General features: G+C 48.3%; 2 long non-coding RNA genes across 2 annotated transcripts in view; one reads left to right on the top strand and one right to left on the bottom strand.

Annotated features, from left to right (window-relative positions):
• Positions 1 to 11,681, top strand: part of LOC122679596 — a 20,616-nt gene extending 8,935 nt beyond the window's left edge. The window contains exons 2-5 of the long non-coding RNA XR_006336448.1: positions 6,307 to 6,516; positions 7,494 to 7,581; positions 8,690 to 10,875; positions 11,312 to 11,681. This is a non-coding gene — a long non-coding RNA (uncharacterized LOC122679596). The remainder of the gene's footprint in view (positions 1 to 6,306; positions 6,517 to 7,493; positions 7,582 to 8,689; positions 10,876 to 11,311) is intronic.
• LOC122679595 lies at positions 10,673 to 25,011 on the bottom strand. Its single transcript, XR_006336447.1, has 5 exons — positions 24,881 to 25,011; positions 17,794 to 17,949; positions 13,060 to 13,150; positions 10,894 to 11,055; positions 10,673 to 10,809 (listed from the first exon to the last, which is right to left on the bottom strand). It is a non-coding gene; the product is annotated as an uncharacterized LOC122679595 (long non-coding RNA).

Here is a 25,011-nt window from a genome sequence, read left to right as displayed (position 1 = left end):
TCCATGGGGTTGCAGAGAGTCCGACCTGACTCGGTGCCTGAGCAGCAGCGTGACGTGTGTGAGATCTGCACTGGTGCACTGGTCTCTGCTTCGCAGCACACTGCAAAGAGGTCATGAGAACTGCCGCGGCCCACATTCGATGAGCATTGCAGTCTTTCTTTTTTTAAAATTAATTTTAGTTGGAGGCTAATTACTTTAAAATATTGTGGTGGTTTTTGCCATACATTGACATGGATCAGCCATGGGTGTACATGTGTCCCCCATCCTGAACCCCCCTCCCACCTCCATCCCCATCCCATCCCTCTGGGTCATCCCAGTGCACCGGCTTTGAGTGCCCTGTTTCATGCATCAAACTTGGACTGGTGATCTATTTCACATAAGGTAATATGGCAGAAAGTGAAGATGAACTAAAAAGCCTCTTGATGAAAGTGAAAGAGGAGAGTGAAAAAGTTGGCTTGAAGCTCAACATTCAGAAAACTAAGATCATGGCATCTGGTCCCATCACTTCATGGGAAATAGATGGGGAGACAGTGGAAACAGTGTCAGACTTTATTTTTTGGGGCTCCAAAATCACTGCAGATGGTGACTGCAGCTATGAAATTAAAAGACACTTACTCCTTGGAAGGAAAGTTATGACCAACCTAGATAGCATATTAAAAAGCAGAAATGTTACTTTGCCAACAAAGGTCTGCATGGTCAAGGCTATGTTTTTTCCAGTGGTCATGTATGGATGTGAGAGCTGGACTGTGAGGAAAGCTGAGCGCTGAAAAATTGATGCTTTTGAACTATGGTGTTGGAGAAGACTCTTGAGAGTCCCTTGGACTGCAAGGAGATCCAACCAGTCCACCTAAAGGAGATCAGTCCTGGGTGTTCATTGGAAGGACTGATGCTGAAGCTGAAACTCCAGTACTTTGGCCACCTCATGCGAAGAGTTGACTCATTGGAAAAGACCCTGGGATTGGGGGCAGGAGGAGAAGGGGATGACAGAGGATGAGATGGCTGGATGGCATCACCGACTAGATGGGCATGAGTTTGAGTAGACTATGGTAGTTGGTGATGGACAGGGAGGCCTGGCGTGCTGAGATTCATGGGGTCGCAAAGAGTTGGACATGACTGAGCGACTGAACTGAACTGAACTGAACTGAATATACATGCTTCAATGCTAATCTCTCAAATCATCCCACCCTTGCCTTCTCCCACAGAGTCCAAAAGACTGTTCTTTATATCTGTATCTCTTTTGCTATCTCATATATAGGGTCATCATTACCATCTTTCTAAATTCCATATATATGTGTTAGTATACCATATTAGTGTTTTTCTTTCTGACTTACTTCATTCATAATAGGCTCCAGTTTCATCCACCTCATTAGAACTGACTCAAATGCATTCTTCTTAATAGCTGAGTAATATTCCAAGCATTGCAGTCTCTTTTGCTATGTGACACACATCCACAGAGTCCCAGTGGGATAAAGCAATGGGCATTCCCCTCTCCCCCACCATGGTCTTCCTCCTGACAGTTGTCTGTGGGATCCAGGCTGACATGGGCTGGCTCGGATGGTGGCACTTGTTTACCGTGGGTCTAACTGCAGCTTGAGCTCAGATGTAGGTCCTGGGCTAAAGAAACAGAGGCTCCGCCAGGTCACGGCAGACCACCAGAGCACAGAAGCAATTGGAAGCCCAGTTGCATTTCACATCTCTGCTCCTATCCTGGTTTGTGGTTAAGCCAAAGCTAGGGTGTGCAAGGAGGGCGAGGCGCAGAGACTGTTACCGGGGTGTGAAGAACTGGACCTAACTCAATCTGCCACAACAGAGAGGGAAACGTAGGTTTGGGAAAATTGGGGCTGTTTTCCTGGATTTCATAGGACTTACGTCTTTTGAGTCCAGGCTCCCTCTCCATTCATTACCCTACGGTGTCACCGAGGCAGAGCTCATGAAAAGCCTTCTGGGCGCGAATGTCTCATTTTGCTCTGACCTTGTCTTTCTATTTCTGGAGATTTGTCTGTTTTCAAACCACAGTGTTTCAACCACTCAGCTCACCATTTATCCCTCTGGGGAACTCTCTCTTTCCGATCAATTCCACCCCCGTTTCTGCGATGACACGTCTCTCTCCAGATCTGTGTCTACTCATCTGTAAAGAGAGCCAGTTCTCCGTGAGCAGTGGACTTGGAGTCTTTCTGGCAGCAGTTCGCAGGCAGCTCCAGTCCCTCCTCTGTGCAGAGCTCCCTTGGCGCTGTCAGAAATGCAAACCGTGTCTCAGGCACTTTTGGGGCAGGGCACTGTCCGCAGAGAGAAGCTGGCTCAGCTTTGGGGGCCCTGGGTTGCTCGGACCCTGCGTGAAGCATTGTGTTGGAGGGGTGGCCCTACAATAAAGTGCAGGCTTGTTCCTGATCTGGGGTCTAGAGTGGCTGAAGACTCTGTATGGTGTTTGGCCAGATGAAGAGATTTGGCAAGGGGATGGCATTTCAAGTATCACTGTTACTGGATATAGTTCATTTCAATAACATTTCTTGAGCCCTAGCAATGCTCCAGGGCTTCCCCGGTGGCTCAGTGGTAAAGAATCTGCCTGAGATGCAGGAGACACATGAGACGTGGGTTCGATCCCTGGGTGGGGAAGATCCTCTGGAGGAGGAAATGGCAAGCCACTCCTGTATTCTTGCCTGAAAAATTCTATGGACAGAGGAGCCTGGTGGGCTAGAGTCTGTGGGGTTGCAAAGAGTCGGATGCAGCTGAGGGACTGAGTGCACACCACACACAGCAATGCGCCAGGACATGGGGAACTAGGCTGCAGAAGTGCCCAGACAAGCACAGACCGCGCCTCATGAGTCTTAAGTCCAGCAGGAGAGAGGAGGGTGTTAAATACACAGCTGCTTTCTCTCCTTCAAGCTTGGCAAAACCCCTACAAACGATGACAGAAGTATCGGGGTTATTCTCAAGAGCTTTTGGGCTTTGTCTGAAAAGGATACGTCCTTTTCCCCCATCTTGCTATAAAGAATGAATGGCTGTGTTGTATGGGAACCTTTAGTTCCAACTCTTTGCATTTCTAGAAGGAGGAGGAAAATCCGACTTTCCAAGAGGGAAAGGTTTGGGAGGACCATTGCTGATGTTTTTTTTCACTATGCCTGGAACCCACTAATTCCTCTGCACAGAAGGAAAGGTGATTCTGATTCAGTGATTGAATTTGGAGGAAGGAACTGGGTAGGAAGCAGAGTTCATGATGAGTTGTAGGGACTCCAGGGAGAATTAGAGCCTGTTGGGACCTGAAGTTCAAGAAAGGGAAGTGACTCGGCCTCCTCTGTCCCTGTGTGTGGCAGAGACGAGAGGTGAATGCCCCTCTCCTGATTCCTGGATACAAAGTGGAAAGAGGCTGGTGGCCGGGACAGTTGGCAGCTGTGGTGATGATGGACAGACAGGTGGACACAGACCAGGTAGAGTTAAGGAGATGCAGAGACTCTGAGGAGTGATGGACAGGAACTCAGAAATGGTCCCATCGGGCCTGCGGGAGGCGGGCTGGAGAGCAAGTTCCCCGGCTCAGGGAGACATCTGGGGCGTCTAGGGCTTCGGGAGGGAGCCACAGTCACTCCGGTGTGCAGCTGGAGGCGTCGTGACCCCGGACGTGGGTTCTTCCCAAGCAGCTGTGAGCACACAGGAAAACTCTAGGACAGAATTTACGAAGTGGTGGTGTTCGGGCTGAAGCTAGCTTCTCTATGTGTTTTGTTGAACCCAGATAAAACTGAAAGCTGTGAATTAGCTAAAGGAAAAAAGTGCAGGATTATAAGTAGAAATCTGGATTTTGATTTATTTTCTTAAAAGGAAAAGACTGGGGCATCCCTGGATCCCATTCCTGATTGGCCATCATCTTTTGGAGCGGAGTGGAGGTCCCTCCCTTTCACTGGGACCCCCCAGTTTGCCACGGTCCCCATGGATCTGTCGGTTTTGCAGACTGACTCAGCTTCTCTTTCAGGTCAACTGCCTGGATCCATGGGCATTTAGTTTTGTAGCCCCATGTTGCACCTGGGATGCTGGGTTTAGCCTCTCCTGGGTTAGAGATCCTCTTGATATTTTAATGTAGGTTAAAGACCTCTCCAGTGAGACACACCTTGCACTTGAAACTTTTGCATAAAATTATGGGTGGTTTCCAGAACCCCTAAAGCTGCTGAGAATCCGGTTCCTAGGTTGAAGACCCCTGCTTTGAAAAACTGGATCCTCCAGTCTCTTTGAAACCTCAGAAGCACTTTATAGTTTATAAAGCACACCCCCATTCCTGGGAGAGCTTGCAGTGTCCTCACTCTATGCTTGCTCTATACCCCTTGTAGGCAGGTGTAGGGGTCCCCCAGCCTCCTTCACAGATGAAGAGTGGGGTCCAGGGGCTCTGAGTGATTGATGCCTGCAGAGCTGAGCAGCTGGGAGCTGGAGGGGCTGGCACTCAGCTCCCCCCATCATTCCTGCTTTGGTCTCCCTTTCCTTCCCACTACCTTCCATTTGCCAGTCGGTTATAAATAGCTCAAAGAAGATTTTATTTCCAGCTTCGAAGTGACATGTGCTGTCAGCAACACCACAAAACACTTCATTGATGTTTTTCAGGGGGGTAGGGAAGAGGAAATAAAATTGCTTATTTGCCCAAAGCAATGTTCAGTGAAGTGAAATCCATTGACTCACTGTGGGACTCTCTGCTTCTCCCAAGTGAATGGATTTTCAAATTTGGAACACAGGTGGCCTTCAGGTTGGATGGACACAGCCCGCCTCTCTGATTAATTCGGTGGATGCCACGCTCCAAGGAGGGCTAGGAGTCGGAGATTCCCCCTCCCCACCACCTACTTCCTGCCTGGGGAAAACCGCAGGGAGAGGGGAGTGAGGGGGGAGGCAGCTCCTAACAGCGCTGGGGGCCTTGCCTGGAAGGGGTAAGCAGCGGTTTTTCTGTCTTGCTGCACGTCAGGGTGAAGGCTGGTGGGAGAAAGCGTTTCTCTGAATTGTCTCAGCACAAGAAGAAATCGCAGCCAAACCTGTGCAATCACAGAGAAGGGTCTGTGTGAGACGGTGGGGTGACGCCGGGCGATTTTTGATGATATCATGGCCAGGGGATCCAGGAATAAGCAGGGTTGAGCACCGACATAGAAAAAGGAAAGAGAGTAACCCAGTATTGTTATTGTGCTGAATATGTTAGTTGCTCAGTTGTTTTCTGATTCTTTGCGACCCCATGGACCATAGCCTGCCAGACTCCTCTGTCCATGGAATTCTCCAGGCAAGAATACTGGAGTGGGTTGTTATTCCATCCTCCAGGAGATCTTCCCGACCCAGGGATGGAACAGATTCTTTACCGTCTGAGCCACCAAGGACTAAGCCAGTATCTTGATTGGGTTGGCCAAAAAGTGCACTTGGGTTTTTCTGTACAATGCAATATGTAAGGAACGCTGAGACATACAACCTGGTGCAGAAAGCTAGCAAATGAAGAAGGATGTTTGGGTCTCAAGAACCAAGAAAGCTCTTCCTTGGCCAGAACTAGCGGAAAGAGCCAGGAGTCATCTGGTGCTTTACATAGTATGCAGCCCTCGACCTGCCGCTTCAAGACTCCATGAGATGAAAATCACTCTTGCTGCACGCATTTGGTGGCTGAGAGAATCCCGCCGTGAGACCCTCCCTCTTTGCTGGAGGCCACCCAGCTGTGGTGCGTGTGGAGCCTAGCAGTTTGGCCCCAGAGTTTCTCTCTTTAACCTCTTTGCTTTCTTGCCTGAGCGAGCTGAGCTTGAAATAGAGAAAGCTCCCATCCCCAGAGGAAAAGAAACCCGGGAGAGAGAAAGAGGCAGAGAGAGGCTGTGGGTTGTAGTGTTTGGCTCCGAGTGGGCTCAGGTCGCCTGTCTGAGAAAGAGAGACCAACTGCTGGAAAGAGGAAGCGGGAGGAGAGCCCCGCTGAGAGCTGACCCTGGCTCTGACCCCTCTGGACTCTCTAAACGCAGAGAGATGAGAGCTGATTTATGTCCTGACCCCTTAACACTACTCTGAAAGCGGGTGGTGACCTTATTTATCTTATTCACGGCTGTGTCCCCACTGGTTTCTCTCGGGTGCTCAGAAAAGCCTTGTGGAATTAACGTGGAAAGTGACGGGCCTGGTGTCAGACACCGTCATTTAAACTTAGGTCTCTTTGTCCTGAGATGAAGCTGGATGTTCTCATTTCCCTGCATTCAGGACGGTGAGAATGGATGGAATTTAGGTTCGCGTGTCTGGGTGGAGTAGCACGCCAGGAAACAGCCCTACTGCACCCATCAAGGCTGGGGGAGAAGCTCACAGCATTTATTATTCAATTCAACTCAGGGTGCATCTCTTCGGCTCTGACCGTGTGCCCAGCATTGTGTCTGGTGTCCCAATAACACTAAAGAGACAGAAGACAGGCATCATCTCAGCCTTTGGGAAGCTTCTCCTACAGACACGGAGATAAAGTGAACATCTCAAAGCATCTTACTCTTTTTCTTCAAGTGGGAAGTGAGGAGCTTGTTTTTATCACATGTATCCTCTTACTACATGGTAAGCTCCTCTCAAAGATGTCTTTAGATGCAGTTTATTTATTAGGGATGTGATCCCAGGAAGCACGGGCACGAGAGTGGGAAGGGCCCTGGGGAAGGAAGGAAAGTCACAAAAAGTGTTTTCACCGGGGACCTCTAAGAGATGGTTTCAGACACACCCCAGAACCGTCCCTCTGCAGACCAAAGAGACTGGGGTCTTCATCTGCTGTCTCCCTCCCTGGTTGGTCCTCGATGAGTCCTGGACCACTGAGTCCCTGGCACGTCTAGACTTCCTCTTGGCCAGAGCACATCCTCAGGTAGAGAGATGAAGGGAGGGCGGGGTGGGTGCATGGGGACTGTTAATAGGAGGCCCCCCAGTAGACTGAGGGGGTTGCGGGCAGGGACCACTTAGATAGAAATAGTTAGCTCTATGTCCCCAGCGTCTGACACACAGACGCCTGCATAGAAAGTGCTCAGTGTGTATCCACGGATGAACTCAAAGCCACTCATGTAAGTGGGAATGAGAGACGAAAGATGAAAGCAAAGTGACAGCATTTTGATATGCTAAGAGCCCTAACGTGGTTTGTTAAATGACCCCAAACCTTTAGGGTACCAGAGGAGGCAGCCTATTCAGAAGCCTCGCAGTTGGGGTTCCTGTTGGATATTCGCCCATGGCTGGTTTGGCCACATCAGTGACTGTGAAACCAGCTTCCACCTGATAGGTGCTCGATTTAATAACCCGCACCCCCCTCCGCCCTGGCTCGTATCAGCCCTGACATGCCCAGGGAATAAGATGGCAAATTAGAGAGACGGAAACTCCACTTTATTGCAAGCCAAGATTTAGACGGTCCTCGTAGCCCCTTATTTATGAAGTTTGGGTTTCCCTTTCACCCTTCACTGAGATTGGGGTGGCTTGCTGGCCCTAAATAGTAGTGAATTTGGGGCTGTGTCCTGCCTCCTGGCATGAAGTGCTTAATGAATGTTCCCATCTTTCTACAGGGAACTCTCTCTCTCTGCTAATTGCTGTCAGGATCCATCAAGATCACCGACAGAGCAGCATTCCAGCCAGAGGGGCCTTGCAGCCCAGGTGAGCTCCAGGAAGCAAGGGGCCCATAAGGGGTTGCACCTGCTGGGCGTCTCCACCAGGGGGCGCCAAGGAGGCACAAGCAGCAGGCGTCTGGGCCAGCCGCTCAGGCTGCGTACCTTGGAGTCACTGGCCCTGGGACACCAAGCCACCTACCTTGGGGCCTGGGGTGGCTGAACTATGTGGTGCAGGATTCCTTCAACCTTTTAATCAGACCAGCCCCCCACTATCTCTTTTACACCTCAGATCAGATTTTGTCAAAGGCGTTCTACTAATTTGAAAAGAAAGATTTGAAAACTACAGATCTAGTCCAACTGTTACTTTAACACGAAACTGACACAGTTCCAGGGGCCAGGCGAGGAGGGAGGTGCTACAAGGTCAAAGAGAAAGTCAGGTGCAGACCTGGGACACGAGTCCAGGTTTCCTGATTGCAAAGACGGCGTTTCTGGGTTTTTGTTTGTTTTTAATTCTCTACAGCCCACCTCCATCTGTTTTATACTTTAATGAATGTGCAAGCACCCGCCCTGTGTGTCTACCTTGGAGGCTGTAAGAGAGAAAGAGTAAGGGGGATTGAGCATCCAGAGGGCAGGGAAGGTCACAGCTGCTGGTCACTGGTTGGGAACTTCACAGACTTACTCTTATCTATGGATTTATTTTATTGTTGGAGCATGATTGCTTTACAAAACTGTGTTAGTTTCTGCTGCACAACGAAGTGAATCAGTAGTATGTATACATATATCCCCCTCCCTCTTGGACCTTCCTCCTCCCATCCCCCCTCTAGGTCATCACAGAGCCCCGAGCTGAGCTCCCTGTGTTATACGGCAGCTTCCCTCCAGCTATCTATCTTACACACGAGAGTGAATTATGTCAATCTATTCTCCCAATTCATCCCACCCTCTCCTTTTCATTCCTTTGTATGTAGGTCCACAAAGAAGTCTGCAGTGCCATAAATGCATTCAAGACATGGGCATTGCTAGGATGATAATGCAAAAATATGTTATATTCATAGTTACCCAGAGATGAAAAACAATTTTTCTGTAAGCAGGTACCATGTCTTTTGCCAAAGAATACTCAAGACATCTCTTATTTGATAAATGTGTATCTTGTGAAGTTTTTCAGAGTCAGCGTATTACAACTAGATGGATCCTATCTAAGGCTTATCTTAAAGATGGAGAACCTAAGCTATGCTGCTAATGAAGATCAATGCTGGAGCACCAAAAGAAAAGAAGAAGGAGGTCATGCCATCTGGCCACCACTGCCCATCCTTCTCGAATGCCCACCAGGTGACCCAGCACCCAAATGGCATCAGTCAGAAGCAGTTAGGTTGGGAATCCTAGCCGCACCCGCTTCTGTGCACTCTTCGTTTCCTCCTGTTTCAATGCACGACGCTTCCTGCCTCCATCAGAGGGGACTCGCACTTGCGGTCTTCATTACAGGTTCATCCTCCACTGGGATGATTTGTGTTCTAAAATCTCCCGCCTTTACCACGGACCCAGTAGCTTCAGGTATTTGCCTCTGCTCTTATCACAGGGTCTCGTCTTCAATGGACGTTGACCTCATCATCACCCACTCCGTCTTTTGCTGCCACCATTTGGGCGGAACGTGACACCCACCCACTCCGCTACAGCCACTGCTTTGTCAGCTCATCATCAGCCTCCAAGCTGGTGAGTTCCGGGGTCTCTTCCGTGTCATTAAGTCTATTTTCCAGTCATGTGGCCGGTTCCTTTGGCTTCCTGAAGCCAAAGTTTTGCCAGCTGGTTTTGGCTTCACTCCCACCGCTCTCTCCAGCGCCCACTCCCGCCTCCCAGCCTGTCTTCACAAAGTCTTCTCTGCTGGATCCCCCTCCCCTGCTCTGATCCAAATGTTGGATCAGTTGTGGGTCCGCTTTTCTTCTTTACCTGCACACTCTCCTTAGGTGACCTCATCCACTTCCGTGGCTTTAAATACCATCTTCATGATAATGACTTCCAAATTTATATCTCCAGCACTAACACCCTAATGCTGCAGACTCATATATCCTGCTAACTTGACATTTCTACTTAGGTGACTAATGGGTATCTCAACTTAATACATTAAAAAAAAAAAGGGCTTAATTTTCTCAACTTACTGCCAAAGTTGTTCCTCCCTTACTGTTCGCCATCTTGGTAAATGTCACCACCTTTTCCCCAGTGGCTCAAACTCAAGCCTGGGAGCCATCTGTAAATCATCTAAGCATTTTACTCCAACATCCAGCCCATAAGTGAGCCTTGTGGGGACTCTTCTTAGGAGAGACTCTGGATCTTTTCACCTCTCTCCATCTCCCCTGCTGCTCTGAGTGCCCCCAAATCCACCATTCCTTCCCTTAGCATTTGTGACAGTCTCCTGACTGTTCTCTGTGCTACCTGTATTGCTTCTCAGAATTTGGTCTTTATATAGAACACTCAGTGTTCTTTGAAAATTGTAAATCAGATCTCATCACTTATCTACCCAAGGACCTTAAAAAATCCCCACTTGCATTTAAATTTAAACTATTTGCCATGCCTAACAAGTTGTTATGTGAGCTGGTCCCATCTAGTTTTTTTCTTTTTTTTGTGGGCAAAGGAGTTCATTTTATTTTTTAATATTTATTTATTTGGGTGTACCAGGTCTTAGTTGCAGCATGCAGGATCTTTTTCTAGTTGAAGTATGCTGGATCTTTGGTTGTGGCATTCAGACTCTTAGTTGTGGCCTGTGGGATCTAGTTCCCTGACTAGGGATTGAACCCGGCTGCCATGCATTGGGAGCTAAGTGTCTTAGCCACTGGACCACCAGGGAAATCTCCCTCCAATCCCCCAATCCTACCTTTGACCTCATCTCATACTGCACTTGACTTCTCTGAGTATATTTTGTCCACTCTGGTGTTTTTCCTTCCTTCTCTTCCTCCTCTCCTTCTCTTCCTTCCCTCCTTCCTTCCTTTCCTCTTCCCTCCCTCCTCTAAACATCAAGTCCATTTCTTCCTGACATCCTGTGTTGATTTTCTCTTGCCCTGTAATAAATGGGCAGAGGCTTATACACTAGCACATGTAGTTGGCTGCTTTCTCTTCTTCTTCTCAATTTGTTGTGGGGCCCCAGACGTCTTGGGGGTGTGTGGTGGGGAACAGGGGACAGCTTAACAAAAGGACCTGACAGGGAGCAGAATAAAGCCTTCCAGACCCTTTTTCCTTGCAGCAGAAGTCACACTCCATGACTAATCAGGAGCCGGAAGTCCTGAGGCTGCAGAGGACAAAAGGAAATATAAATGTTACATAAGGATAATAGCACCGATCTGAAAGCTCTGCAGTGAGGAGTCGCTCTTACCCTGTAATTGGAACCAGGCTGCGCCAGCGCCCGGGGCCGGGAGTCACTTTGGAGGGCCTGATGGAGGAGGGACGTGATGGCCCTGGGGGTCCTTGCATGTGGGTCAGCCTGCATCAGGACACAGGGCCGACTTTTGCTGCCGGCATAGCTTCATGCTGCCTGCTGGCGGGACGTGACAGGATGGATGTGAGGAGGGGATGGGGAGGGAGACCGGCCCCCACCTGGTGCCCTCTGTGGTCAGGTCACCCAGTTCTCAGTGCCAGTCACGCTGGACAACTTGCAGTCTTACGATAAGACCAGCTTTTGCTGACCACTGATCTGGAAAATATTTTTCTTCCCTTTTCTGCCCATGGATTCTTTCAGCCTCAACTCAGATAATATATCTTCCAGAAAGTGTTCTCTGATTTCTCTCCTCCAGATTGGGAGAAGCATCTCTGTACCCTCCCTCAGCCTCCAGAGCTTCCTTCTCTCCTGTGAAAAGTTTCAGTTTTGGAGCTGAAAACAAAAAGTGCACTCAGAAGAGATCTGCAGAGTCTGGCCACACAGACAGACCCTGGTCTCCCCTGGGTGGGTCAGAAAATTGAGAAGGAGATACACGCTTTGCTCCCCTTATAGGTGTGAGGTGCAAAATGTTGAATAAATGAAAATAAACACAGACCTAGAAGCGGGGAAGAGTGTTGGAGTCCTGGCTCTCTTATTTCTGCACATGTACCTGGGCAAAGTGATTAATCTGAGTCCCAGTTCCTCATCTGTAAAGTAAGGACAAACACGTGTACCTGCCTGGGCTGCTGTGAGCATTAAATCAGATTGAGAGCTGTGTAAACTGATGCTTAAACTTTGGGTGTCACTGTTTTCTAAACAGAGGACATCCTGTGATGCTGGTGATTGTTTCTGGGGGAGTTGCTGGGTGAAGGGATGTATCCTGATTTGCTGCTGAGTTGCTCAGTCGTGTCCGATTCTTTGCCAACCCATGGACTGTAGCCTGCCAGGCTTTGATGTCCATGGGATTCTCCAGGCAAGAATACTGGAGTGGTTGCCATTTCCTTCTCTAGTCCTGATTTGAGGGAGACTCAAGCAAGCCCAAGGTAGTGGTGAAAAGAGATGTAGAACAGTTCCTGTGTTCCAGAGGCTATTATTTTGTTGCATTGTCTTGATAATCCTATGGTTATTACTGCTTCCATTTTGTAGATCTGGTTACTGTGGCTTAACGTGTTCTGGGCGTGCTCCCTCTTCTCCTGGGACTGAACAGGCTGGACTGGTTCCATGGGTCCCTTGCCTTTTAGCTTCTGGTTGGCTGTGTTGGTGAGGAGGTACAGGGTAGTGGGAGGTGGGAAGAGAGGAAGCTTCTATTGTTTCTGCTGTGGTCGGCTGCATCCCTCTACTGAAGCTGCATCCCTCTACTGAAGGCTGCATTCCCCTACTGAAGGCTGCATCCCTCTACTGAAGGCTGCATCCCTCTACTGAAGGCTGCATCCCTCTACTGAAGGCTGCATCCCTCTACCAAAGGCTTCAACTCCTATCCATGCAGAGGCTCTTCCCTTCTACCCTTCAAGATTTGGGCTGCTCAGCGTTGCTTCCTGTTATTGGTCCTTTAGTTTTTCTCAAATCCAGCCCTTCCCTTCTGAATAGTTCTCTGCTAAAGTCTCCCCCCAGTTCTCATTCTGAGTGGCTACTTGTTCTCTGCCTGGATGTAGAAACCAAGTAATTGGCCTAAGGTCACATGTCTAGAAGTGATGGGGCCAGAATTGAAGTTCAGTCTCACTTGAGGCTCTTTCCATGACATTGTGGGACTCATGTCTGTGCTCTGCTGGACAGCCGTCAGCAGGCTGATTAGCCAGAGAAGACCCCAAGGGTCTCCTGTTCTTGGCTCTATCTGACATGCTCTTAGGTGAAATCAGAGTAGGAGAGTCATCATTTAGGGGAAAACAGAGAGAGCCTCAGTGGGGCCATGTGACAGATGGCCTGCCACTCAGAGCCTGTCGCGTCTTGTCTGTTAAGTTCACTTCATCCTCAGAAGGCTGCTGAGTTCTAAGATGGGAGTTCCCAGGGGTTTACCCAGGGTCAGCCAGATGTGGGTATCACCCGTCGTAATAGATGAGGACCCTCACCACCAGCTGATCTTTGCAGGGAGAGCCCTGCAGCCAGTGCGGGATGCCCGCTGCCCACCTTGCCTCCCTACCTCCGCTGGGTGTCCTGGGCTGAGGCATCACCAACAGGCAGAGCTCTGGCCGAGGGAGCTTGGCTCAGGCAGGAAGGCCTGGGGAAGGACAGGAGGGGCCGTGCTGAGCATCTGCTGGGCACTCTCGGGGCTCCTGCCCAAGGTCTCTTGGAGGTCCAGGACCCCCAGGGGCAGGCGGAGCAGATCAGGAAAGCCCCAGAGGAAGAACGGGGGCCTCGGTGCCTATGTGAACAGATGCCTTTGCCCTTCAGGGACGGTTCCCTGGAGACACAGAGAAGGAACAGGGATATTAAGGGCTTTGGGGAAGGCTACCACCACCTGGCAATATTGGCGAAAATATATCTAGTTTTTTCAGGATAGTTTTTCTCCCCACTTTGAAAGAAACTGGCTTTGATATAAAGCATAAAGTGAGTTTATGTGTATAGACAGGGAAGAGATGCAGAGAGGCAGGGGAAGGGGAAAATGGATGGAGAAGGTGGAGTTGCTGAGACTGGAAAAGAGCAGAGGGGGAGATGGAAAGCTGACAGCCCCGTCAGGAATGCAGACGAGTGCTGGGAGCCTGAGGAATCGTGCTGAGCGGAGTGCGCTGAGGTCTGGGCTGATGGTCCGTGGGGCGGGGGAGGCCTTGTAGAGGGGCAGGCAAGCCCAGCCCAGGGCGAATTCACTGCTCTCAGCCTCTCCTTTCAATTTATTGAAAGAGAGGGACGAACCTAGAAGATCTGAGTATTGACAAGATTACCTTCATGCTAAAACAAAAATTGATTTGTGAATTTAATTTCTTTAAGCAGTTTGGCAAGTGTTATATGTAAAATTATTTTTTAAAGACACTTATTCTTTTACTAGGCTTCAGCCAATGAAACTGGAGTAGGAAATGGCAACTTACTCCAATATTCTTGCCTGTAAAATTCCATGACAGAGGCATCTGGTGGGCTACAATCCATGGGGCCACAAAGAGTTGGACATGCCTGAGTGCACACACACACACACACACACACACACCCCACTCACTCGGAAAGCAGAGGACTCACACATGACAAGGTAGAGTCAGGTGTTGGCCCCTGCACGAGAAGCCGCCCAGGGGGCTCGGCCCGGCCTGAAGCTCAATGCTGCCATCCAGGCCGGGTGACTTTGGGCTAGCTGCTTGGCTTCTCTTCACTCTCTTTATCGCAGACACTGGGCATCATACGTGGACATGCTGGGGTGTTGCTGTGAGCAAGGACTGAGATGGTACCTCGAGTGCAGGGTGGCTTAGGGACAGACAGGACCTTCTTTGAGGCAATGCTCAGAGGTGTGGTGCTCCACCTGTGATTGGAGGGGGTGCTCTGTGGACCGTTTTTGCCTAGGAGGGAAGGTTTGAGGAGTACAGGCTTTGGGGGTGAAGACAGTGACCTGTGAAGACAGTTGGAAAAGAAGGACCTGGTAGGAGTTGGTGATACCTTATATTTTCAACCTGACTGGTGCTATGCACAGGGCACTTGGACCCAGTTATCCCTAAGGCTGGAGCACCCCCGGGCACATCCCAAGCATAGGAGTCAATGGATGTCTTTTCTGTTCCTCTTGTTTGACTCAAGTCTGCGCTCTGTGCAACTGGAATTCTTCTTATCATTTAGGAATGATGAGAGAGACCAGGAGAGGGTGTGAGACGTCTGTGTGATGAGGGGAACACATGGGGTGAGGGGTTGGATGATCTGGAATGTTCACGGAGAGAACCCGTGGAGGAATGGAAGAAAGAGCTTGTGATTCTAGGAAGGTGGAGTGGGTTGCCAATCTTCCCTACCCCTAGTTGGGGCTCTCTGGGGAATCCATTGTGGTATTAGGGCCTCGGTGTCCTCACTTGTCTGATGGAGGCAATATAGAAAAACTGATACAGGCTGAGGGTCAGATGAAATACTTTGTGTTTCAGCCTCCCCACGTTCCATGCCCTGTCCTCAGGCAAGCAGGAACACACAGGGCTTTTGGCCACTGTGATTCACCTCTGTACGATATTTGTTGTGTTTCATTTTGTTTTCTTTGATCGTCAGAATGGTGATTACACTTTACACACTGGGGTTTTACTCACCTCCAAGTTGCATCATCCGAGTTATCTTGTTTTCCTTTAATGCATTTTCCTCTGGGTTCATGTGGCTGCCATGTTTGGAAAGCGGATGGGGAGAGGTGGAACTCACGTCTTAAAATCATTTTATCTCTTCGGGACTTTGTGCACATTTAACTTCGTTTAATTATCTCAACAACTTTTTGAGACTGGGGTTGCTATTTCCATTTTTAGAGGGGAAACTGGGTTTCTGCGAGGTTCACTGACTAGCTTTGGGTCATGCAGCTGGCAAGCGGTGGAGTCTCAATACAAAGCCAGGATGGCAGTGTAGTGAAGCCCAACCTCCCAGCTGGGAGTGGGGGTGGGTGGGGTTGGCTCCACCTACGGCTTCAGCCAAGGAGAGGCCCTGACCTGGGGTGGCAGGGGGGGATGCTGGGCCTCTCTCTTCCCCCACCAGCATCCTTGGGCCGGTGTCTCGATGCCGTGTTTGCATGGACCTTCCTCCTCCTCCCTCACCTCCACCCGTCCCGCTCCTACGCCTTCCCTGAGGTGGTGGGACTGGCTCCGTCTCTGGCTAATTAAGACTTCCTTTTCCTGATTTAAACACCGGCAAAGCCACCTCCTCTTCCTCCCACCTCTCCGAGGGCTCCTCAGAAGCAGTTGAGCTGACAGCTCAGAAAAGAAGGAACTCAGACAGCAGCAAACTTTCTGTGGCAGCTCCCCGGGGGCGCCCGGAGCAGGGGAGCTGTCTCTTCCTGCGGGAACTCCCAACAGTCCCAGTTGTGTTCTGTTTTTAAAGAAAAGGGTTTAAACAAGCCCCCACATATCCTCTTATTAAATGGAATAAAATTATAAGTGGATATACTTCCCTGGGGTGATATGTTGGTGGAGTCTTTCCTGCACTCCTCATATTGGTATCATTTTTCTAGACTGGGAGACTTGCTTCTCTTTCTCTCTACATACATATATGTATGTATATAAATATATTTAACATATATATGATTAAATGGAAAAATGAAAATGTTAGTCACTCAGTCGAGTCTGACTCTCTGTGACCCCATGAATTGTAGCCCGCCAGGCTCCTCCGTCCGTGGAATTCTCCAGGCAAGAACACTGGAGTGGGTAGCCATTCCCTTCTCCAGGAGATCTTTCTGACCCAGGGATTGATCCCAGATCTCCTGCATTGCAGGCAGATTCTTTACGGTCTGAGCCACCAGGAAGCCCGTGTGTGTGTGTGTATGTGTGTGTATAATATCACCAACCATGCACTGGGCCTTGTGCCAGATATTAGGGTCATGGAGGTGAACAAGATTCAATTCCTGCCTTTAAGGAGGTCATGGCTCATGGGGGATGAGATGAGAGACAGTAGATGAATGGGAACTTGTAGTGAAGGATGTAGGTTGATTTAAAAATTGTTTTAATCGGGGTGAAAAAGACATAATACACAACTTATCATCTTAACCAGCAGTCTTATGTATATTCACATGGTTGCATAATGATGCTCTAGAACTTTTTCATCTTGCAAAATTGCAACTCTACCTGTTAAATTGTGACTTCTCAGAGCCCTCTTCCCCCAATCCCTGGCAAGCACCATTCTAATGTCTGATTCTATGGGTTTGACTCCTTTAGAAACCTCATCAAAGTGGAATCAACAGTATTTGTCTTTTTTATATGTCTTATTTTACTTGGCATAATTCAAAATTCATCCATTTCGTAGCATAAGACAAGATTTTCTTTCTTTTTAAGGATGAACCATATCCCACCAAATGTATATACCAGTTTTTCATTCATTCATTCATCCGTCCATCCTTCCATCCAGAACTAGAAACTATTTTTATCTCCATTTTTCAGATGAGGACCCTGAATCAAACAGAGGATAAGGATAAATAAAAAATAATTTGCCCAAGGGAGAGGGCTGGATTTGAACCCATGAGGACAGGTTTTATGTTCATTTTATCTACCCTGATTTTCTTGGAGCTATGTTGAAACATATATGGCACATATAAGGAATCTGACAAATATCAGAGAGTTAACTGAAGACCAAGGCAAAACCTAATCAGATTTAGGGCTGATGGACGTAACACACAATGGAGTTTTGGGGCCACGGGGGGCTCCTCACCTTCTTGCCTGGTAATGAAGGTGTTTGCAGCGCTATCCATTGAGGCAGAGTATTAGGAGGAAGGAGAAATCTGAGGGGCAGGTAAGGAACTCACTGTTAGACATTTTGATTTAAAGATGTCTGTGGACCACCTGTGTGGAGACATTCAGCAAATTATTGAGTAAATAAAGAAAAATGAGGTACAGTTTTCTCCCTTCAAGATGCTCACAGAAGTATCAGAGAGATAATCAGAATTCAGTGCACAATAAAGCTGGGAAGAGAAGAGGAGGAAGGATGAGAACAGGTAGAACAAGGCTCGTCTTTTGTATAATCTTTTGTCATCTGACCTCGACGCTCTTTCACGGTGTTGGGAAAGAAGTGGAGTCATCGATCAGACTTGGGGAAGTTATTCTGGTCTTGACACATAAGCAGCGGAGTGTCTGGAAGTGAATCTATTCTGGTTAATAGTTCTCCCCAATTGTTCTCCCAATTAGGTGATGTTTCAGCTCTCTGTCATCCTGGATTTTCTTATTTTTTGAAATAGAGCCTGTTTATAATAAGCTGCTTTCCTTAGAGATGCGGTTCACTCACCTCCCAGTTGGTGTCCACGTGATTTTGGAGGTCAGGTGTCCAGTTAAGATGGATACGAGGGAGGACCCGAGGTGCGCACTGATACACCTTTGTGCCTCAGATGGTCTTCTAGGGTCACATGGTTAGGCCATAGTTTTCACAAGAAATTTCGGGCTCCTAAGAGAAGAAAGACCTTTGAGGATAAACACTTCTGAAATGAGGGTGAAGGTTGCAGTGGAGTGTTTACTGCTTCTATCATTTCTGACCATATTCTCCTCTATCCTTGTCTAGGGAGGTAGGATTTTATGATGGAGATTTTGAAAGTGGGCGAGGAAGCAGGGTGGTTACAATCATTTGGTTAACAAGGACTATTCCTGAGAACTAGGCTTGAGGGACTCGTATTTCTGCCTTTGTTTTGGTCCCTTCCCTCTAGAAAGATTGAAAATTCCCCCAAATTACCCCAAATACTGATGAGTATTTACCTTCCTGCAACATCCTTAGAATCTGAGACACATGCAGTCATAGACAGGGATAACACTTCCACCACTGTACACAGTTCCCGTTTTGGTCACTTTGCATCCTTGTGGGGTCTCAACTGCTGTTTATCTCATTTTATTGAGAAAGAAATTGGATGTTCACAGTGATAAGCCTTCTCCAAGATGATACAGCTGGTAGAGGCAGAATCAGAACTGGTTTCTAGATTTCTTGATTCTTGATCCAAAGCTTGCTGCTCTCACACGCTACTGCTGGGAGTGGACAAAGCCCTTCCTCCCCTCACGGCTTCATCTTTCTCCTTCCTTGACTTCAGTGGTTTGTTAACCTGAGTAGATAGGGCAAGTGTCTGACACTCAGTGCGGTGCATGAAAATCATAGGGATCTCTTCCTATGAATTCACAAAAACCCACTTGACATGAAGACGAGCCTGACATGTGGGTGGGTGACATGATCACATGTGACAAGGCACATTTGGTTGATTCCCTGATAACCAAGTGGGAAGGCAGAAAAGAGAGACTGCTGTGAAGGAAGGCAGAAGACCCAAACCCCGGGCTCGCTTCTTCCCCCTTGTAACTCTATTTGTGAGTCAGGTAACTTCTCTGGGGATCAGTGTCCTTGTCTGTCAATTAGGAAAGGCACCCTGCCTGTCCCTGTAAGGTGGGAGGAACTGGGTGATCTGTCAGCCTCCACACAACTCCAAAGCAGTGCTGTAATTATCCTAGTGCACTTGAACCTGAAGCCTGATATAAAATTGCTTCTCCCTCTCTATGAAATATGATGAGACACTTGCTCGTTTCTTTCCCCCACTAGGGAACAGCCGTTATCTTAGGGGGCATTTGGTTTGGTTTTTAATCACCCACAGGTGTTGTAAGATTTTGGCAGAATAGTGCCTCTTTAGGTGCCCCTTCACAACCTCTGCATGTAGAGACGGAGATAAGATTATTTACACCCCATTCCATTATTCACAGCCTCTTGGAATGTAGCATTAAATAATTCAGAGACCATACAAGCTTGGGGATTGATGGTGAGGCTGACGGTTTTTGCAGATATGGCTTGCAGCAGCTGTGGAAAAGTCCAGCTTCTGGTGCAAATGCACGCGAGGACAATTACTGGGTAAACACATACTTGTCAGGACCTTGGAGTGACGCCTTTTAGCTGATCTAAAAATGACTCCAGATCAGAGAGGGTGGGGAGCCTTGTCTCTGGTGTGAAATGCCCACCATCCAGCCACCTTCTCTTCCGAAGCTCCTTGAGGGCCTTAGAATTACACCCCTGACCCCAACCCAGCATAGATCCAGCCCCACAGTAAGTGCCTGATGGATTTTGAAACAGCAAATGGTCTTCATTTCTCAGCTGCCTGTTGTCTCTGCTATGACAGATTCAGAACAAGTAAAGCCATCGGGCATTGGGAGACTATGTTCCAGTTCTTCTGCTTACTAGCTTGGTGATTTTACAAACAATAGGGAGCTATAGAGAAAGAAGAGGTGGTGGTTTAGTCACTGAGTCATTTCCGACTCTTGTGACCCCATGGATTGTAGCCTGCCAGTCTCCTCTGTCCTCTGCCAGGGGGTTTTCCAGGCAAGAATACTGGAGGGGATTGCCATTTCCTTCTCCAGGGGATCTTCCCGACCCAGGGATCAAACCTGGGTGTCCTGCATCTCCTGCATGGCAGGAAGATTCTTTACCAGCTGAGTCACCAGGGAAGCCCTGAGAGAAGAGGAGAGAGAGGATGTGGAAACTGAACCAGAGAAGAAGCTAAGAGCCGGGAGGGTGCGAAGAGGGTAGAGCTTCAAGTAGAAAGTGTGGTATGTGTGACATCAAGCAGCATGGTGTTTGAGGAGAAAGTCTTGGGACTCGACCACTGGGTCTGACCTCGTAAATGAAGCTTCTTTCTGTGGCATTATACCAAGGCAGGCACATGGGCAGCAGGCTGGTTCAGACCCACTTGGCCACTTAGATGTCTGGCCTCTGGCTCCCTGCAATTGGCTCCTGAGTTCCCAGCCCCAACCGCTGAGATGTAGACCAGCGATACGGCTTCTGATACCTACTCCTGGCCCTGCCTACCGTGCTCAGTCAGGCTGACTCTCCTCTGGCCCCCAGAGCTCTGGGCCACTCTCTACTGGCCTCTCAATCAGCTCTTGATTTCAGAGCTGCCAGCAGCTCTGGATAGGAGGACCTGCTTCTCTCTCGGCCTCCCAGCCCCATGGAATCTTCCACAGACAGGATGGTTTCAGGGTTCAGATGAACATTCCTGGTGACCTCTCAAAGAGAAATTCAGATAAATCCTTTGCATGCTCAATATGAAATAATTAGAAGCACATAATCATCAAGCTTAGGTTGCAAGTGGAAGACACTTGGTGAAGGAGCAGGGTCCCAAATGAAACGCGGGAGTTGTCAGAACTCTCCTCGCAGGGGAGCAGGACCACAGCCCCGATGGCTGTGTGTGGGCAGTGGTCAGGGCAGGCCTGTGCATTCCTGGAGCCATGAGGAATTTGAGCATCATGGCCAGATCAAGGGGTGAGACATAAAGGAGCAGTCTGGAGGTATGAACCCCTAGCAATTAGGTTGAGGGGTTAGAAGCGGGTTCTGTCATTAGCAACAGGTAAGACTGAGCTGTGATGGAGGCGTTTAGAAGAAGCTGGAAGGAAGGACCCTCTGAGGCTGGTTTGGCAGAGAGAGGGACTTCTCAGAGAGTGTTGCTGCCTTGCTGGAATGGGAGGAGGGGGATGGGGAACATGTTTGGACAGGTAGGACCTGATGGTGTGGGTTGAGGGGCTGAGAAGGGAACCTTCTCCTAAGAGGGGAAAGGAGGATGCTGAGGGGAAGAGGGAGACTGAGGGCCAACTATTGATGGCCTAGAGCTCTCAGGATGCTGGCAGAATCTCAGGGAGCAAGTTCCCTGGAAATGAGCATGATTTGGGGATCAGGAAAGGCTTGACTGTGTGGGATCACTTAGTGATATGGGATCACGAAGAAGCTGGGGAGTCAGGCAGGGAAGCTAACATCGCTCACCTGGATTCGCACGTCAGTGGAGTTCCTGCAATGTTTTGGGCACTTGCCATGGGCTCTTTTCCTCCCCAGAACACTATGCTATGGGGAAGGTATTGCTCACCCCCATTTTGGAGATGAAGTCATGGAGGCTCAGAGAGGTTAATTCATATCCCCAAAGTCACACAGCTGCAAGTGACTGAGATGGGATTCTAATGTCAGTCTTTCTGATTATGATGACCATGATCTTTCTATTTTGTTCATGGTAAGGCAAGTGGGCACATTGAGATCATGATTTATAATAAACCCCATTTAAGAACATGGTCTAGATTCTGAACTGAATCATGACAGTTATAAGCGCATTCATCAGTTCTATCTACCTGGATGGCTTTCCACTGCTTGCCACTTACTTGTTTCACCAGATTCTGATCTTTATACCATTAATTACCATGGGACATTTGGTGCGGATACTACTGTCCTGTTAGCCGGAGAGGCCCAGGACTGCCTGGAAAGTCGGTCCCCTGGTTGTGGCTGGAACCAGATTTCTTCTATATTTTCATTCAGGCCTCTTTGGTCCTCATCCTACTTCGTGTACATTTTTGGGTTTCCTACGCAAACAAGGGGCTGACTGAGAGTGACTCAGTGATGCTGTGTGACCTGATAGCTCCCCCAGCTCAGGCCTCGCAGTGCGAGGCGGGTGCTGCATCTGCCTGCATGGGCTCAGAGGACCGGAACAACAACAGGTAGAAGACCTACTATGTCACATTTACAACAGATGTTATCTCATTTAGTTCTCAAAAAAAAAAAAAAAAAAAGGGAACAAATGTGAGAGGTAGATCTTGCTAATAGACCTATTTAAAAATATTTATTTATTTATTTACTTGGCTACATCAGGTCTTAGTTGCGACTCTTAGGACCTTTAGTTGTGGGCTCTGGAGCACACGAGCTTGGCAGATGCAGAGGGCAGGCTTAGCTGCTCTGCAGCAGGTGGGATCTTAGTTCCCCAAGGGTTGAACTCCTGTCCCCTGCACTGGAGGTGGATTCGTAACCACTGGACCACCAGGGATGCCCTAGACCCATTTCACAGGTAGGAAAAGCGTGTCCTGTGAACAGTGGCACCTGATCTTCTCTGAATCTAAAGCTGCTTCTCTTTCCATGGCCTCCTGGTTCTGATCAGGCTCCTTCCAAAACGCTCCCAGGCACCGGACGTAGGTCTGCTTCCAACCACTTGGATGAGAATTGGAACTACCACCCCCCTGGCTCTCAGAATCCTGCTTCCTCTGACTGAACGCTTATCAAATTGATCGAAATGGTTGATTTCATTGCTTTTCCTTCTTGCTAGATTGTAGATTCTATGAGGCAGAAAGAGGTTCATTTTGCTGACCATGAATTCCATGTGTCTGGCGCATTACTGGTCCCAATAAATACGCGTTGAATGGATAAATCCCATTTACAGCCAGGGGATCTCTACTCTCAGGATGGTAATAAAATGCAAAGTTGGGATTCAAATCCATTCTCTGCTTCTGAGTTGGCTCACGTTTCGCTTTTTAGAGATTTAGAGATGTGTGGTGGTGGTGTGTGTGTGTGGTGGGGGAGGATGAAGCCAAGGTGGGGAATAAATAATTAAATTAAAACATCTCGGGGAGACTGTATCAGTGCATGTGTGAAGGCATCTCTCCGATGCTGACGAGGAGAATTTCTGCCAGTGATGCTGTGCAGGTGGATATGCAATTCCCAGCCTGTGTGCAGGAGAGGGGAAGCCAGTGATGTGAAATATCACAGCCACTGGTGCTATCTGACACCTATTTGCTAAACTCCTTCTCTACACGAGTTTGCTGGAAACCGGTCATCTCAGGCCACAATGGAGTTGGGAGAGCCAGAACACTAGAGATCCAGATCTATCTCCTAGTTCAAAAGTTGCCTTGTATTCTCTGGACTTTTGTGGTTAGTTATTAACCACCTGCATCACATGGGTGGCAGGTGCATGGCTTGGACTGAATCCTGTCTCTCCTGCTTTATGACCTGGGTCAGGTAACTAATAGCCTACTGATTGGACTCCAGTTGGCAAGATGGGGATAGGAAGGATACTCTCTGTAAAGTTCTGATAGGAAGATTAAATTAAATGATAAATGCAGAGTACTCACCCAAGTGCTTGGCTTTTTCCAAGACCTGACTTCATGGACTTTGGGCTATTTTTAAGGTTCAGGTGAAAAATGAATTGAAAACACTTTGCAGAAATTCATAGGTGCTGCAGTTCACCCTGTGCATCAGAGGACCCCTCATCAATTACACAGGCCCACCCCTCCCACCCAACCCCCCGAGGATTTTTATAACTGTAACCATACATTACTTGTCTTCTTTGCTCATAATGACAACCTACTACCTTGCCTCTTTGGGAAACTCCTACTCATCCTTCAATGCCCATTAATGCCACCTCTTCTGTGCAGCCTTCCTTGGTTTCCCAGGTGCTGCTAGTTGTTCAGTCCTCTGCTTCCACAGAGCTTGGTGTAGATGTTCAGACTCACACGTGTTGCATTGTCCCATGAAGAGCTGGCTTGGTGTCAGCTTCTCTACCCCTAGGCTCTGAGTTAAGAAGACACAGGTACTAGTATGTGTATGTGTGTGCATGCTCAGGGGTGTCCGACTCTTTGCTGCCCCACTGACTGTAGCCCGCCAGGCTCCACTGTTCATGGAATTTCCCAGGCAAGAATACTGGAGTGGGTTGCCATTTCCTACTCCAGGGGATCCTCCAGACTCAGGGATTGAATCCGTGTCTCTTGCATCTCCTGCACTGGCAGGCAGATTCTTTACCACTAGCACCATCTGGGATGCCCTCAGGTGGCTCCTTGATGTCTTATCAGTTAGCCCTGCTCAAGTCTGGAGCCCACACAGGGGCTGGCACACAGCCGGTCTGAAATCTATACATCCATGCAGTCTTGAACTGAAGGTCTGGTGATTCACAGGAGACAAGAAATCATTTGTGAAATTCGAAAAGGGTTATCAGATCCTTTGCAAGCCTTGATACAGAAATAACTGGGCTATGTATAGAGATTTAAATTACTGGCTTTCTTCAGTTTTTTAGAAAAACTTTTAATAATGGAAGAAAAGTCACCAGCGGGTTGTGTGGATGTGTGCAATTTTTTTTCCTCCAAGAATTTGTTTTCTGCCTCATTAATAGAAAGTCTCTCACACAAGGCAAGAAGAATCTATTCCTCTCATTGGCTAGGAAGGACAGTTAAGAAATGACCTGTGCTTTATTTTTTTATGGGTGTGGAGTAGATAATTGCTTAAAGCTGAATTTTGGACTGCTAATAATCCAATTAGGGTCTGGGGCATGATTGTTTCTATGTAACCTGATGCCTTTTATTCTCTGTGGTTCTGATTTTCAAAGATGGTTCTCTTGGCAACAGTGTATCTTCCTGGGGGAGAAAGAAGGGCAACCCTTTGGGGATATTTTCTGCTCAACAGATAAGAGGTAACACCTGAAAACAGAGTAGCAAGGGTGGGCATTATTAGAATAATGACTGAGACTTTATGAATGCGCAGATACATCATTGTCTGAAAGAGAATGAAGTCACTATGAACCTTGACATGAGTCCAGGGTTTCTTTCCTCCCGTTGCTTACCTCACAGTCAGAAAGCAAATCATCTCTTTTCTGTCTTGTCCTCTGGCCAAATCACCCGGCCAGAGTAGAGGATGAATGATCTGAGTTTTGCGGCTGCTGTGTTGAATTTGTATCTTCCTTTTCCAGTCCGC

Source organism: Cervus elaphus, chromosome 21, assembly GCF_910594005.1.
Source record: "Cervus elaphus chromosome 21, mCerEla1.1, whole genome shotgun sequence".
In the NCBI taxonomy this organism is placed as follows: Eukaryota; Metazoa; Chordata; class Mammalia; order Artiodactyla; family Cervidae; genus Cervus; species Cervus elaphus.
This window is presented reverse-complemented; position numbering and strand designations above follow the sequence as displayed.